At 33.5% G+C, this 17,695-nt stretch overlaps 1 protein-coding gene across 1 annotated transcript in view; it reads right to left on the reverse strand.

The window, feature by feature from the left end:
- Positions 1–1,251, reverse strand: part of LOC118203956 (sodium-dependent serotonin transporter-like) — a 161,419-nt gene extending 160,168 nt beyond the window's left edge. Inside the window, exon 1 of the mRNA XM_085815687.1 lies at positions 1,021–1,251. The gene's annotated coding sequence lies outside the window, so the exon portion shown is untranslated. The remainder of the gene's footprint in view (positions 1–1,020) is intronic.
- Positions 1,252–17,695: the final 16,444 nt, after the last annotated feature.

A 17,695-nucleotide genomic window follows, 5' to 3' on the forward strand; every position in this document is an offset into this window, starting at 1 on the left:
TCTCTAATTAGAGAATTTGTTAATATTATTCATCAATGGTTTTCCCCATAACACACACACACACAAAAAGATGTGCTTCTTTCCCTAAGGTTATGGGATCAAACCAGCCATCTGATTGTTTAATGCTGATATGAGACGCGGTTTCTTTATTTAACGTTTGAAACAATTTGTCTGATACAATTATGTGGCTTAATTTGTCAAAATCAGATACTTCTCTTAATTTTAACTAATAATTAAAGCCAGTTGTCAAACCCGATGCTATTTGTATATGCGTTTCATTCGCTGTATTGGTAGTTTTTTTGAATTGCTCTAAACGCAACCGAGGCGTTGGCTCGAATTCTCGTAATACGATTTTCTTTATTTTATCATAATCACTCATTATCACTCATGTAAGAAATTACGATTGAAGCTTTCTCACCTATTAAATTCAAAAGAATCTCTGCCTTAAATTTATCGGGTACGATATTTGTTACGAAGGATCTTTTCAAAGAGGCAAAAAAGAGACCCCATCCCTCTGACCGACTCGGAATTTTTATCGACAAAATTTTTATATCCTTTTTCTGCCACTCCAGAAAATCATTTCTCTCAATATTATTTTCTAAATCGTTTTCGTTAGTTTTTGTAACTATTCGCACGCTTGACAATTCTATTTCAGGTTTTACTCTCTCTTATTTAATTTGTTCTAACTGCAATGGTAATTGTTTATTTTTCTCAAATGTCTCTACTCTTACTTTCCGGTTCTCAATTATCCTCTCTATAAGATAAGATATAAATTCAGGTTCTTCTTTAAATTTCTCAGTATTCTTTATAATATTAATCAGATCTGTAATCGTCATTCTATCTGTTACTGCCTCTCCTAATCCTGTAGCAGCAAGCTGCAAATCAACTTTTCTCGCGTTTTTAAACATTTTAAAAACAAAACTCAGTTGCAAAATTCAACACATAACTCTTAATTTAATAAAAAATAAAAACACAAATTACCTTAAGAAGGTAAATGACTAGAAACGCTCAAGCACCTACTTCATTACTGGTTGCTAATTCAGTAGCACATCTTCAGAACGGTTCACCGTTTGGTCCGCATCGTCGTAGAATATCACAAAAGTGAATGTTGAATTTTCACATTTCATAATTATCCATAGTGTGTTTAATTACTCCTCCGGTCTCCTATGACTAGATGTTGATGATTATAGATACTTGTTACAAGAATTGCAGTGGACTGTATTTTAAAAACTACCCTTTATTTGATTTCATTTTGAAAACAGTCGCGACACTTTTTAACTCTATTCTATCAAACTGTTAGAAACCAAAATTTAAAAATAAAAAGTCGTCTGTGATTTCCATGGCAACTTAAATTGTTTTCTTTTTCTTGATTGCGCTACCACAATAGCGCTTGTAATTAAGTACGTAACACCTGATAAAACTCCTTTATACAGCAATTAGTATTGTTTGAAACTGTAAATCTATAGGTAGAACAATGTTTCAAAAAATTATGCAACGACTGTTTTCCTAGGCCTAGATCTCTGTCTAGGATCTGTAAGTCCACATACTACTTAAACTTAGTGAACCTTTACATGCTGTGATTATGGACAAAATGGCTCCGCTCGTGAACTTTATAAACTGCAATAAACCATTATATCTGAAATAACCCATGGACACCCACCTCTTTAGCATTATTATTACAACTCATTTTAACATTTTGTTGCCAGTACTAATTATAATTATCTCATTATGTTTATCTGTTTATTAATCATGTTTATCTCCTATATTTGTTGCCCCAAATCAGATGTTCAATTTATCATGTGACTCTCAGATTGTATTCCGACTATTTTGTTATCTACTTATGCCCTACATCATTATTTTTAATAAATATTGGATGCGGGGCGTACTGTGGGATTGTACGATATATCATGATAGGCAAACTCTAGACCTTTTGGAAAGCTTCAGTCTATGCAAATTCTTATAAAACTTGCAATTCCCCCCCCCCATTATTTTTAATTTATTATATTAAGTATGGGAAGGCATTACCAGTTGACCTATGGTACATCGCTTGTGTCCCCCATACTTTTACCTTTACCTATAGGTAGAAGATAAATAAGTAATATTAATAATCCTAACGAATTGTTAATAATATGAAACATTTCACATTCAGATATTCTGACTTTTCAAAACGTATTTGCAGTTTACATAAATTTCATCCATAATGAATAACTTTTAAATAGAGAAAAAAGTCTAGATATAATCTTAATAAGCTAATTTTATTACTATATTGCACAAAATTGAGAATAATATTTGAAAAATACTTAACTAATTCTTGTTTACATTTTGTTGACAAAGAAATTGTTGACATCCATGTCGTAAACAATTTAGTTTTGATGTTACATATTTTTAAAAAACTCAACTTGTCTCAAAAACGCTTTTATAGCTTTATTATTTACTCTTTATTTAAGTTGTGCTTTAAGAAACTTCTTATTTCAGTTTAAAGAATGAAAGAAATGTTTGAGGAAAAAATGATGGTAGGTATAGTTTATGACACAAACGTCTCTTTTATCTCACTATAAATGGAAGAGCATTTTATAAAAGCAGAGTTTCACGAAAGATACGGTTTACAAGTTTCTGAATTACACTTACATGGAAGTGACCGCATATTTCACCCACAGGTACGCACCATCGTTTTACTATGATTCTTTGCTTATAGAACTTAGTATTAATATTATCCCATAACATATTAACTTATTCTTTTTATCTTTACATAACTGCTTAAGAGACATTTATTTAATATTAAAAATAATATTAAATAAATGCACCTAAGCCTTATATACGTTTTGAAAAAGAAAATAAATCAAGAATGATGAACAACAGAAATATGCACTTTTTGGTGACAGCAGGGGAGATGATCTTATAACTAAGAAAAAGTTTAAAAGGACCCTAGTAATTAAAATTTCAATTCTTTGTTTATAAATAATTTTTTTTACAATTGATGCACACAATTAAACCTATAATTTTTTTATACGAGAGTCACTCTGAAATATTTGACATACACATATGTTTTTAAAGTTGCACTTACGAAATTTTAGGAATGTTCAAACTAGTCTTCTCTAGCATCAATGCACTTCTGTAGGCGAATTTTCCAAAGATCAAATGCCTCAAGCCATTCATTTCTTGGAATCGATGAATAAAAATGCATTTATAGCTTCATAAAGCTCATCTTCGGAATGGAAACGATGACCATGTAAATTATTTTTAGATAACATGTAAGGTGTATGGTGTATTTTAATTATGGGAAAGCACACTAGGGCTATCTGCCTAAGGGGAGAGATGCCTTCGTGGAGGACTTTCTAAGGGCAACTGACTCGTATACACGTTACACATGGGGAAAACCACGAAAACACTCATTCAGCCAGCCCGTTCGCGGGATTCGAACCTCGGACCGAACTACCAGTGTTCAGCGACTTTACCGCTCAGCCGCTGGTGGGCGATAACATGTAAGATCTGTCTCTATTATTCCACATAAACTAAATTAGATCCTACAATGAACCTGGCGGCGAATTCTCGCACAGGCGTGAATTAAATACCAGCACATAAGAAGGGTGAAAATAACCCTTTATTAATTCAAACTAATTAACAGAAAGGCACGGACATCGTGCGTTACAAAGACACCGAGCATTTGCGGTGGAAACTAAAATGTAGGATATAATACAAGTCAACCTGAAATAAATAGTGCAAGAACGCACTTAAGATTACGCCTAAGAGGGGGACTCACAGGAATCTAACCGGCGTGATACTAATCTGATAAGGCCAAGAGGCTTACTAGCGTGACCGCGAAATAACAACGAAACGTGCGCTTGGCTAGCGAAACACGCTCTGAATAAACTGAGATATTCACACATTTAAATAGTACTTCACTTAACTTTAGATTTACATCCCGGCGAGAAAATGTGAGGGGAAGTTGCAAAGTTTAGAACAGGTATCAAATTTTAAATTTTTTTTTTTAATGCAAAATAAGGAAAAACCTACAAACAAAATAGCCAAAAGTCACACATAGCTAATTCTGGTGAATAGGGTGGATGTTCTATCATTTTGATGAGTTTTTGTTCAAGAAACTCAACTGCCAATCTTGTTGAATGAGAAGATGCATTTTCATGGAATATAAACAATTTTCACTTCTTGAAGAACTTCTGGAAGACACTTGGCGGTGAACCACTTAGCTGTGACTGTTTCCTGCCCTTTCAGCTTGACGACTTTAATCAGTACTATACTTCTGAAGAAAACAGCATACATTGCTTTTTTCATAGCCGGTTGTCTTTTCACTATTGTAGCCATGATAGATCATGTTCAAAGGTCCATACTTTGCTTTCTTTACGTGTTGGAACATCAAAAAATGGTATGTACGTTTCATCATCAGTTACAATTTTAGAAATAATGCGGTGACCACCATCTTTAAGTAATTTAAGGGTGTCTTTACTGATTCTGTAACGCTCCTCCTTTTGGAGCTCAGTCAAATTATGAGGAACACAACGGCAAAGTAGTTTTTTCATATGCAATTCATTATTAATAATTTTATGTATGGTGGGAGATCCCATGTTAAGCTCCTTCTGTATCATTTGGTAGGTGCAGCGATTATCATCGATTTGACATTTTCCATATGGCAGACACATTATCCGGGATTACTGCTGACAACAGCTTCCCTGTGTGTTCTTCATTCTGAAGAGAGTGATCTGTGTGAAATTATGTAAATCAACTGATTACACTAGCATGAGTTGGGCCTTCATTTCCAAATCTTAATTGTAGACGTTGAAGGCATTTTTCTTGATTTAATCCCACTTAAAAATCGTAAAAAATCATAGCACGATAATGTTCTCACGTCTCCTTTTTTTCTTCTGCCACCAATTTATTTTTACTGCTTACTGACCAATAAAAATTGTCTGCTAGGTTAAAATAATTTATATTTTCAAATCTAACCGTTAATTTTGTTCCGCTACTTGTCTTTTGTGCGTATCTCCAAAATTTCAGAGTGAACCTCAAACAAAATATATTTTGGATCCGATTAAAAGCAATGCTAATGTTGAATACTAATCAAATTTATATAGAATAAAAACGTTAAGGTAAACAAATTGTAGTTCATCATAAAAAGAGAAACAGGAGGTTTTGCGCCACTAAATTCCACTCGATATCTGATTACTCATTCATAAACAAGTTCAGTGCATTACACGGAAAGACGAGTTGATTTGCCGACTAAATTCCATTTTGTATACGATTATTCGTTTGGTAATAAAACGAATAGCATAATTCGGAATTTGGTCTGCCAAGAGTAATTTCGGTAGAATTAAAAGCCGTTTTCCTGCCGATAAGTAATAAAGCGTATGCAAGTTAAATTTTCTCTATTTTTTCCTCTATATTATATATATATATATCTCTTATTAAATAATTAAAAAAAGTTAGTATGAAAGTGCGGTCTGTTATCCTGATTCGATAAATAAATGCTGATTTAACTTATTTTGTATATCTAAAGCATATCCAAAACAGTTCTTTGAAATATAATAATTGCACTTATAGTGTAATATGCATGTTATAGAACAAAGGTAACAGTGCAGGATGGGTTAACACTCGAGATTAATTTCGAGAATTATACTGGATTTTTTTAATAATGAATATTTTCCCTCGAGCGATATATAACTTGTAAATATCAGATTTCTTTTCTGTTTCTCTTAATTTTAATTACAAATATTAGACTCTTTCCATAGTTAAACAATTTATTACTATTTTCACTAGAGTTTATTAAGAATGTATGTTGCTAAGTAATATTACTACATACTCCAAACCAAAACTTTGAATCTTGAACTCCTAAAGTCTAGGATAATTCAAGTAAAAGAACACTGAAAGTTTACTAGACATGTGCATTAAGAAAATATTATTTTTCTTTTTATGTATGACTATTTTTATCTTTTATTAAACATCTGTTGTTATCCTGCATTATCTGTCACTGTCCACAAAAAATACCCATTTCGAAAGATCCTATCAGACTTTAAAAACGAATATCAAGACAATATGAATTGCATTAAAGGAGAAAATCTATGTACGTTAACCCTTCACCAAAACACAGAGTTAGGGAACACGATTTTGCGTTTACTCTATATCCTAATTGCCTCTATTTAATTTGTCCAATGCGAGAATATCAATTATATGTGATACGCTGCAGATCGTTGGCGGTTGTGCTGCAATAGTTCTCTTTAATAGTTGAAAAATCGTTCATTAAAGAAATCAAACATTAATTAGAACAGCAAATTCTGTGCTTTAAATTTCTCCTAATTCTCGATAATGCTCCAGGACAAGGTACAGAAGCTCTCACAACATTGAATCCAAATTATATTCTTTCAACCGAACGTCACTTTCATAATCCAACAGATGAATCAAGGAATCATTAAAACATTCAAAGCCTATCAGGCACATTTACGTCTCTGAAAATAAAGCATTCGAAGAAGGAGGGCACGCCATACTAGCTGCATTTTGGAAGCACTTAAGTATAAGGCATTGCATAGAAATGATTAAACTCGCATGAGAGCAACTGCATTCATCAACAATGAATGCTTGCTGACATCAGCGCTGGAACAATTTGTCAGCAGTTTTAAAGGACTTCGATAGATTGCAAATGAAATCAAGTAAATTGTAGAAAATGAAAAAGAGTTGAAGGATTTTAAGATATGAAAGAAGATAAATCAATGAACTAGTCCAGAATTATAATCGGGAAATCAAATCGATCGTCAGGAAACAAAAGAAGAATTAGATGATCCTTTAACACCAGCCGACGATGAAAGCAGTGATAGTGAACAGGTAACGGAAATGGGGACACCAGTACTTTGACATCATATTTGACAGTTAGACAGATGTAATTCCACGCTTTCTACTCGTAGAAAAGAGTGAGAAACAGTATCTTAATATAAGAGTGTACTGTGCGACTGGAATGGGAAATTGTGTATCATCGCACAGATCCAGTCCACGTGCCCCCAGGACATCCAGGATAGCCTTGATTTTTCTGAGTGCCTTTTGTTCGATGATATTCTAGAGACGTTAGATTATTTCGAAGCAGGAGATGGGGAAAATGTGCAGTGCCCTCGACGGGTCTCGAACCACGGACCTCTCGAATACGCGTCGAGCGTGCTGACTACGAAGGCATGCTAAGAATGCGTGAGAAATACTTTATAATGTAACGTTGGTACGGAATTCTGGCATGCCTGTTATCCAGAGGTCTGAGACAGACGATGTAAATACATAAAACTGGAGATTAGATGTCAGTAGACAAGCTCGTCAGCTATTGTTAGGGATTCCTTATGCTACCACAGATTATATATCGTTTATGAAAATGGATTGGAAATGGACCATGACCCGTAATACAGCGTGATAGCTGAACAGTGGAAGTACATGATTTGTTGCTAACTTTGTGAAAAAATAGTTGGGCGCGACAACCTTGGGGTGCATGGTCCCATTTGTATTGCTATTTTGCTTTCGCCAAATTATTGACGACTCTTTAGAGGTGAAGTTATGGCAGGGGCAGATGTTATGAATTCGCTCCGATGTTGCGAGCTGTTTTCTTTTCCAGTAAATCTGCTCGCTGTTCCTTGATTTCCGACGTGATGTATGTTGCACCTGTAGACGTTTGAGCGTTACGTATATGTAATGTTGATGGAAAACGGTCTTTGGATGCTTAGAAGATGTTTCCGTTTTTATTTTGCATTGGTGTTGAACAGACTGCTGCTGCATAGGTTATAATTTTTTCAGCAGATGTTGTGTAGAAGATTTTCTGTGATTCAGGATTCAAGTCCCACTTGGCACCTTGGAATAGCCGAAGTTTGTACACAGTTCTTAGCTTCCGATTCTTGAGGTCCATTACATGTGATAAAGTAAGACCAAATCTCACGTCAGTCTGAGGTATTTACGTGTGCTAGTGATTTTAATTCTATGTTCTTTCATTTCTAATCTGGGCTTGCTTTTTTAGGGACTGTGAATGCCGTGGATTTTGTTTTGGATATGGGAGGAAGATAAAGAGATTTTAACACATAAGAAGCTACACTATTATTAAAAAGGCACAGAAATAGTTTGGTGTTAGTAGAGAATGACCCAAATGACGGAAGAAGAGGACTTTTTATGAGAGGTATTGAAAACCTTTGTACTCCTTACCGCGAAACGTTTAATAACAATAATGAGTTGCATTAGCAAGCAAAACTCACCAGCTATTAAAAAAATAATTGTGTCATGTACCTACTTATTAATCAGCAATAGAAAGCCTCTTAATTAAAATTTGTTTCAATTTTCCTTTTAATTGCAAAAATATTTAGTTTTGCATACATTTTACATACCCCCTCCCCAGAAAGTTAATTTTGCGGAACGCGATTTTGCCGTATGCGCAATGTGTTGATGACGTACCCGCATTCAATAAAGGTTGTACAAACTGTGATATGGTAGTGACTCTGTATCGGCAGATAGTACGTTCGAATACTTAATGGAGATAACAAAAATGTTATACAAGACTGGATATTCGTGTAATATACTATATTTACTTAAAACTAAGTTTTTTGCTGTATTTTTTTTCTTAAACTTGGTAAGGCACAATACAGGTACACATTTACCGAATCGCCTTCAAATTAGGGTTCTTCAGAACACACACTTGCTCTACCGTTCTTATCATTGCTGAAAGCAACGATGAAAGTCCTATTGTGAACATCTTCCGAAATTCAGCCATCGCATTGGTTTTGGTGGCTTCTACGGTGTCAAAACGCTTACTTCTGAGGCCTGCGTACACCTTGGTGTCGTCATCAGTAACAATTGTCGCAATAAACTTCAATTCCTTGGTACGTTTTTCAAAACATTCAGCCTCAGTCAACTGCCGAGTTTCCATTTGATCCGGGTTTAGAATCTGCGGGACACACTTTGCAATGACACGTTTCATCTCCAAATTATCTGAGAAGATTGCGTGAATGGAAACCCTGAAAGATCTCTACTTTTTTTACGAACTCATCGATAGTCATTCGTCGGTCTAAGTTGATTATCTGTTCACTTGCAATGAAGGAATGGTTTGCTAGACCATTCCTTCATTTCTGAAGGCTGAAGGTCTCCCACTGCGGCTGTCATCTTCCAGCAATTCTTGTCCAGCACGAAATCTTGAAAAACCACTCTTAAATGGCTGTTTTCCTTAAAGAATCGTCACTGTAAACTGTTTGTAAGGCTAACAAAGTCTCTGAAGCAGATTTCTCCAATCTTCACACGAACTTAATGTTCGCCCGTTGCTCGAACTTTGACATCGAGCCGACTGATCACCACACACTCCTACCTTCAGTTACACTGTTGTCACATTGCCTGTCATGAATTCAGGTAGTAAATGAATACAGTGGTGTTTATGTGAGTATCGTTTGCTTCATTTTATTGTTGCAAACAGCGTAAATTCCTTTTGTTTTTCTTCTTTTAGTTTTGAACTTTATGTGTGGCAACAAGATTTGATTGATAGAATTGTGTTTGTGACAGCCATGTAGAATGGCTCGCTTATTTTGTATCAATTATTTCGCATCGCTGACAAGTGTAATTTAATAAAAGTGTAGGAATACAGTCCATTTGTTGATTGATTATTGTTTGTGAAACATATTAAGTGTGAAGACCATTTATTGTTGGTCAAAAGTCTAGCCGGAGAGCTAGTGAAGATAGTGACTGTTCTAAGTGTATTCTAACAACGCAAATATGCATATGGTTGGTGAAAATTATCCACTTTGTGAGATAAGTGGATTTTGAACAAAAATTCGTTTAATTTGTTGTTAAATTTTAAGAACAATGTTGTGATACAACATAGAATTCGATTTCATTTTAATAATAGTGTTAAGTGATTTAAGAACAATTTCTGTTTTTGAATTGATCAATTATGAGTGAACTTATAACTTTTAAAACAAAAAGAGCGATCTTACGCAGGAGTGTTACTAATTATGTAAAGAAAATTGAAACAATTTTAACTGCAGATGAAATTAATTTAATAGAACTAGAGGAATGTGTCGAATTATTGACACAAAAAGAAACTGAGTTAAGGAAGCTTGATTCTGAAATCGAAAGTTTAATTACAGATACTAAAGAATTAGAAAACGAAATAGATAATGTTCAGGAGTACACAGATAAAATTTATTTGTGGAAATTTAAAGGTGAAAAAATATTAAAAAATAAAAATAATAAAAATAATTCTAATAGTGTAATTTCAGAACAGGTTCTTGACAATATTAAATTACCCAAGTTAACATTACCGACTTTTGGTGGTAATATTACAGAATGGATAGCTTTTAAAGATCTTTTCAGTGCTTGTGTAAGAAATAATACAAATTTATCTAATGCTCAGAAATTGCAGTATTTGAAGGCTTCGTTGAAAGGTGAAGCATATCGCATTATTCAAACCATTCAAATTTCGGATTGTAATTTTGAAATAGCATGGAATCTGTTAGACGAAAGATATTCAAATAAGAGAGAACAAATTTTTGCATATATTAAACGTTTTTTAAGTTTACCAACTATTCAAAATGAATCAGCATTTGCTATTTTAAATTTAGTTGACAATATTAATGAAGTAATTCGTTCTTTAGAAGTATTGAATCAAACCATTGATAATTTTGGTGACACTTTAATGACTTATTTAATTTTTCAAAAATTAGACCCTTCTACAAAATTATGGTGGGAACGTCAGTTAAAATCTAATGAAATTCCAAAACTTACGACTTTAATTGAATTCCTAAAAAAACTATGCAAGAACACTTCAAAATAGCAAATCAACAAGTAATAAGGTACCTAAATCTGTGTTTCAAAATAAGAATAATGTTATGGTTGCTACTTTGGGTTGTGGTTATTGTAAAGAAGATCATAGTTTAGCCAAATGTTCGAAATTTCTAAATTTATCGGTTCAGCAAAGGATAGATTTTGTAAAATCTAATCGTTACTGTTTTAATTGTTTATCTAATATGCACTTGCTCAAAAAATGCAAGAGTTTAAATACATGTCAACATTGCTTTAAGAAGCATCACAGTATTTTGCACATTGTAAATAATTCAAAGAATAAAACTCAGTTAAACAGTATATCTCCGCCTACGCAATCTATCATTAAAAGAGATGAATTAACGAGTTCTAAGGACGTTTCAGCCACAGTTTGTGCCTCTCATTATGATTCGAATGCAAAAGGTAATCAAACCAGTCACATTTTATTGTGTACTGCTTTAATAAAAGTTCAAAATTCTGAGCAACAATTTGTGAAGTGTAGATGTTTATGTGACACTGGATCTCAGAGATCATTTATTTCAAGGGATTGTGTGAAGAAATTAGGATTACGAGTGAAAGATAATTCCATTTCTGTATCATGTCTAGGAGAATTTAATACTATAAGTAATGGGGAAGTGGATTTAGTATTCACTTCTCATTTTAAAAGTGATATTCGTGTATCAACATCAACGTTTGTACTGGACAAGGTGACAGATAACATTCCCTATGTATCTTTGCCATCAATCATCTTCGATAACTTCAGTGATTTACAATTAGCTGATCCATTATTTTACAAGTCACAACCAGTTGACATTTTATTTGGAGTAAATGTATTTCTGCATTTAATGACGGGAGAAATTGTCAAACGTGGTCCTGATCTACCATTTGCTCTAAATTCGAGTTTGGGATGGATAATTTCGGGTACTACAAATTTTGAATCTACAAATTTTGAGCCAGTATATGTAAATCATTTGAATACAAACACAGATGAGTTAGTAAATTCTTTCTGGGAGTTAGAAAAGTTTCCAAATGTACAACCTTTAACAAATGAAGAAAAACTTTGTGAAGAACATTTTAAAAACTCGCATTTTAGAGACACATCAGGTCGTTATTCAGTTGCATTACTATTCAAACATAATAGAGATATTCCAGGTGACTCCCGTGAAATGGCGTACAGAAGATTTCAATACTTGGAGAAGAGGCTGTTATCTATGAAAGAAATTTACAACCAGTATATTCAGTTTATGAAAGAGTACTTTTCACTAGAACACGTAGAATTAGTGCCAGACACAGATTATGAATTAGAGAATAAACACTATTATATCCCACATAACTTCGTGTTGAAGGACTCTAGCTTAACAACAAAACTGAGAGTTGTTTTCGATGCGAGCGCTAAAACAACCACAGGTGTTTCTTTAAATGATACGTTAATGATAGGCCCAAAAATACAAGATGACGTAATTTGTATTTTACTAAGATTTAGACTTCATAACATTGCAATAACCGCTGATATTAAAATGATGTACAGACAGATAAAGGTCCATGAAAAAGATAGAAATTTTCAGAGAATACTATGGAGAGATAGCCCGTATAAACAAATACAAGTTTGTCGTTTGAAAACAGTTACATATGGAACTGCAGCTGCTCCATATCTTGCAACCAAAGTTTTGAGTCAGTTAGCGATTGATGAAGGATTGAACTTTCCAAAGGCAAAGAATATAGTTTTAAGAGATTTTTATGTTGATGATATGTTAATTGGTGTAAAAGATAGTTCGGAAGGTATTGCATTGATAGACGAATTGCAACAACTGCTAAAAAGTGGTGGCTTTGAGCTTCGCAAATGGTCGACAAGTGAACCGTCATTGTTAAAAACCTCTGGCTTAACAAACGCAGATAGTGACAATATTTATCGTGTAATAGAAGACAAAACATTGAAAGTTCTGGGATTGGAATGGCATCCGGACAATGATGAATTCAAATGTAATGTCGGTGTAATAGAGTATCAAAGTGTTCCGACTAAAAGAATTATTTTGTCATTCGTAGCAAAACTATTTGATCCATTGGGGTGGATAGCTCCGTTTGTAATTCTCGCTAAAATGATCCTTCAGCAATTGTGGAAATTACAGTTATCATGGGATGATCCTGTAACAGAAGAGATTGATCGAAATTGGAGAAATCTATGTAGAGAAGTTAAACTTTTGAATTCTATAAATATACCTAGGAAAATTCTGCTACCTGATTATTTTCGATGTGAACTTCACGGATTTTGTGATGCGTCTGAAAGAGGTTATGCAGCAGTTATTTATATCAAAACTTGCAATAACTCTGACATTAATGTTAAACTCGTAACAGCTAAAACTCGTGTAGCACCATTAAAATCTATTACGATTCCAAGACTGGAATTATGTGCAGCAGTGTTATTGGCACGCTTGATTCAGTCTGTAAAAGCTGCATTAGTTATAAATTTTGATTTAGTTCAAGCTTGGAGTGATTCACAAATCGTGTTGTCATGGCTAAGGTCAGATCCTAAAAAATGGCAAGTATTCGTATCCAATAGAGTTTCTGAAATACAATCCATCTTACCACCTGAGAACTGGAGTCATGTTGATGGAAAGGAAAATCCAGCTGATTGTGCTTCACGTGGATTATTTACTGCAGAACTATTATCTCATCAATTGTGGTGGAATGGTCCTTCTTGGTTAAAGTGCAGTGAGATTGCCTTGTCTAAAAATATTCTTATAGATGAAGAGGCATTACCAGATGCACGTAAAACAATCTCATTTGTAGTTTCTGAACCTGTACAGGAACTTGCTATTATATCAAATATATCTTCATTTCCAAAGTTACAACGCATATTTGCTTGGATATTAAGATTCATATCGAATTCTAAAGTAGCATATCTAGAAAGAAATACGTCTTTTTTATCTAGTAATGAAATTCGAGCTGCAACTTTCTGTATTGTCCGAATAATACAGCGATTTCACTTTTTTAAAGAAATTCAATGTTTGGAGTTGGGAAAGGACTTACCTACAAACAGCAACCTCCTTAGCTTGTGTCCAATTTTAGATGACAACAAAGTGTTACGTGTAGGAGGAAGACTGAAAAATGCGCAACTGTCAGAAAATGAAAAACATTCAATCTTATTACCTTCAAAACACAATCTGACAGAAATCATAATTAGACACTTTCATGTCAAATATCTGCATGCAGCACCGGAACTTCTATCATTAATTAGACAGCAATTTTGGATCATAGCTGCTAGATCTGCTATCCGAAAAGTAGTAAGATCTTGTATCCCGTGTTGCAAAATTAGAGCTAAAACTGCAAGTCAAATAATAGCTGATCTACCGGAATCTAGAGTAATACAATCGCGACCATTTCATCGAATTGGAATAGATTTTTCTGGACCGTTCATGATTAAACATCGTGCAGGACGTGGACAAAAATCATTTAAATATTACGTATGCTTATTTGTGTGTTTTGTAATCAAGGTAGTACATCTTGAAGTGGTAGAAGATTTGTCAACAAAGGCATTTTTAAATGCATTGAAACGATTTATTGCAAGAAGAGGGAAACCATTTGAGATTTATAGTGACTGCGGTACTAACTTTAAAGGTGCAGACAAAGAAATCAGAAAATGTTTTTTGCAATGTAAGCAAAATCAAGAAATTCACAAATTTTTGTCTTTAGAGTAAATAAAATGGATATTCAACCCGCCATCATCTCCCCATTTTGGTGGACTATGGGAATCGGCAGTAAAGTCAATGAAATTACATCTAAAAAGGACTGTTGGTGATACTGTGCTGACCTATCCGGAATTTCAGACCTTGATAGCGCAGGTTGAGGCTTGTCTCAACTCTAGGCCATTGTGTCCAACATCGGCTGATCCAAATGATTTAACTGCATTAACACCTGGTCATTTCCTAATAGGAACGTCTTTAACTGCCATACCTGAACCAGACCTAAATTATAGTTCCTTCAATCACATTGACAGATGGCATGTGAGACAGTTTATTTTTCAGCACTTCTGGAAAAGATGGAGTCGAGAATACCTGTCTCAGCTTCAACAAAGACCTAAATGGCAAAAATGTCAAAACAATTTAGAAGTCAATGACTTAGTCCTCATCAAAGAAGACAACCATCCGCCTCTTAAATGGAGGTTAGGGAGAATAATTGCTGTTCATCCGGGCTCAGATCAAAGAGTCAGAGTTGCTAGTATTAAAACTGGTCATGGTGTCATTAAACGACCAGTCGTGAAATTGTGTCCTCTTCCTATTCAGACTAAAAAAACTATGAACTGCTTCGCATATAATATTTTGTATTATTTTTCTTATGTTTATCTTTATTACAGACTAAGAAGTTTCAAAATGCTCCAACTGTTGAAATCCCAGGTGATTTCAACGAGGGCCAGGATGTTTATGTGAGTATCGTTTGCTTCATTTTATTGTTGCAAACAGCGTAAATTCCTTTTGTTTTTCTTCTTTTAGTTTTGAACTTTATGTGTGGCAACAAGATTTGATTGATAGAATTGTGTTTGTGACAGCCATGTAGAATGGCTCGCTTATTTTGTATCAATTATTTCGCATCGCTGACAAGTGTAATTTAATAAAAGTGTAGGAATACAGTCCATTTGTTGATTGATTATTGTTTGTGAAACATATTAAGTTTAAGAACAAGTGGTGTAACGACGTTAGATTTATCGATTTCAGGAAGCTGAAAAAGTCAGGAAGCTGCTCTCGCCGGGATCGAACCCGGACCTCTTGAATACGCGTCCAATACTATCGTTACACCACGAAAGTATGCAAAAAGGAGGGAAAAATATCTTATAGTGGTAGTAAACAATTAATTAACTACTTGTGGTGATAAAAAGTTACAATTCCGGGAACCTTTTCATTACCCATTGTATATTTCTTTACGCGAAGTACAAATTTAAAATTCACCTTTTTAGTAAAAGGTGGGATGCGGTAACTTTATGTTGACTTTTCCAAAGAGCTATGGTGCCTTCTGGTCTTTCACATTTCTGTAGCCAGGCTGCGTATTAGCCAAGTTGCTACATTCGATCCCTTATTTGCTTTCAGTTAATTATTTAAATACTTAATTAATATTAATTGTATTCATTATTTAAATTCTGCAGTTATATAATTTTTCAATATGATCAATATACCCAAATTAGCTTTCCATTTTATTCCTTTCATATCCACGCCAATATTGTTGATACTCTTTTAATTTTTAAATTTCATTTACTAAGCTTCATTTTCTTAAAATTTACATAGCATAAAAATCAACAGCAAACTCATCATCATTTTGAAAATGCTCTATCTGTATTATTTCTGCCCTCTCTCATTTTCTTATAAAATATATGATTTGAACACTATAATGACTTCCTAGTGAGACCATTAAATTATACACATTTTTGCTGTACTTCATTTTAACTTATTTTTTAAAATTATTCTAACTTAAAACCAAGTTTAGTGAGTCTCGAAAGAAGCACAAACATTCCGGAAACTTGGAATTTCGGACAATTAGTGTCCGTATAACTTTAACTCTGCTATGCTACATGTTCCGAAATTGAAGTTCAGTACTTGTATTTTTTATTTTTCAGAAAATATTTATTTATTAATAATCCTATCAAAGGTGATATAAATTTGTAATTGGTATATTTTATTTTAAAAAGTGGGAATAGGAAGATGCTCTTAATTTCTCTTCACTGATCGCAGCTGTTAGCGTTTCTTATTCAGAATGTTTGCTTTTCAATGATCCACTTTCTAGGTAATTTCACTTATAGCATAAATCAATATGAATGACATTATTCGTTCTTCTTTCTTGTTCCGTCATTTATCTTAACTTTTAAAATCCTTCTTAATTTTTAAAGCCATGTTACATTTACGAAAGCTAAATCAATGTGCAACTTTCCCTAGAAATAGTTTAGTTTGAGCAGCAGGTATCATGCCACAATATTTTACGACAATAATAAAATTTTTCCACCCTATGCTGCGTTTCGCATTAATCAATTAATAAAAGAGAGAAATAATTTTGAGATATAATTAAGTAAAATTCCTGAAAGAAATAATTTCTGGAAAAATTAAGTTCTACAAGATGTTAAAGGAAACGGTTGCCCGTTGTTCAAGAATAATGTTTGCTTACAACAGAACCCTGTAAAAGATGTTTTATTGCTTATATATCATGTATGCAAGGAAACAAACATAAAATGAAACCTAACTATGGAGGGGGGAATTCGTGTATATATTATATATACACGAATTCCCCATACTATATATATATATATATATATAGACTCTATCAATGATGACTATAAGAATAGTCAATGATGACTATAAGAATAGTTTCAATGATGACTATAAGAATAGTCATCATTGAAACAATAACAATAAATAAAGAAAAGGAACGAATCTGCGCTTTAGCTGCTAGATTGTAAAATTATATTAAATCAAAAAGTAAAGGTCGGAACGAAAATTAAATAAAAATTCTATTTAAAAAATATGAAGGTCTAACTTTCTGTCTCCGGGTTACGTTACCGAACTGAATAAACGCAAATTAAGGAAACATTCAAAAACGGAATCGTTGAAAGAAGATTAAAAATAATTTTAAAAAATATAGAACATGAGACATAACAAAACAAACTGCAAAATAATTTGAAATTTGTTTTAAATGTATACAGCAGCTCAAACGTATAGAATAACACCTTCTCAAAGTAATCTTGAGCACTTGTATAATCCTTTTGAACCGATTAAACTAGATATGGGGATTAAAATTTATCACGAGTCAGTATTTTATTCATGTGTCTTTGTTTCCTTACGGACACGTTTTCATAAAATTTGTTTCTTCTATTATGGCAACCAAAAAGGCATATGATTTCTCGGACAGTTTGTTTCTACTTCTTGTACGAAATAAAGGAAGTATTGCA

Source organism: Stegodyphus dumicola, chromosome 1, assembly GCF_044657685.1.
Source record: "Stegodyphus dumicola isolate Sdum_Otavi_A_Nest chromosome 1, ASM4465768v1".
NCBI lineage: Eukaryota > Metazoa > Arthropoda > Arachnida > Araneae > Eresidae > Stegodyphus > Stegodyphus dumicola.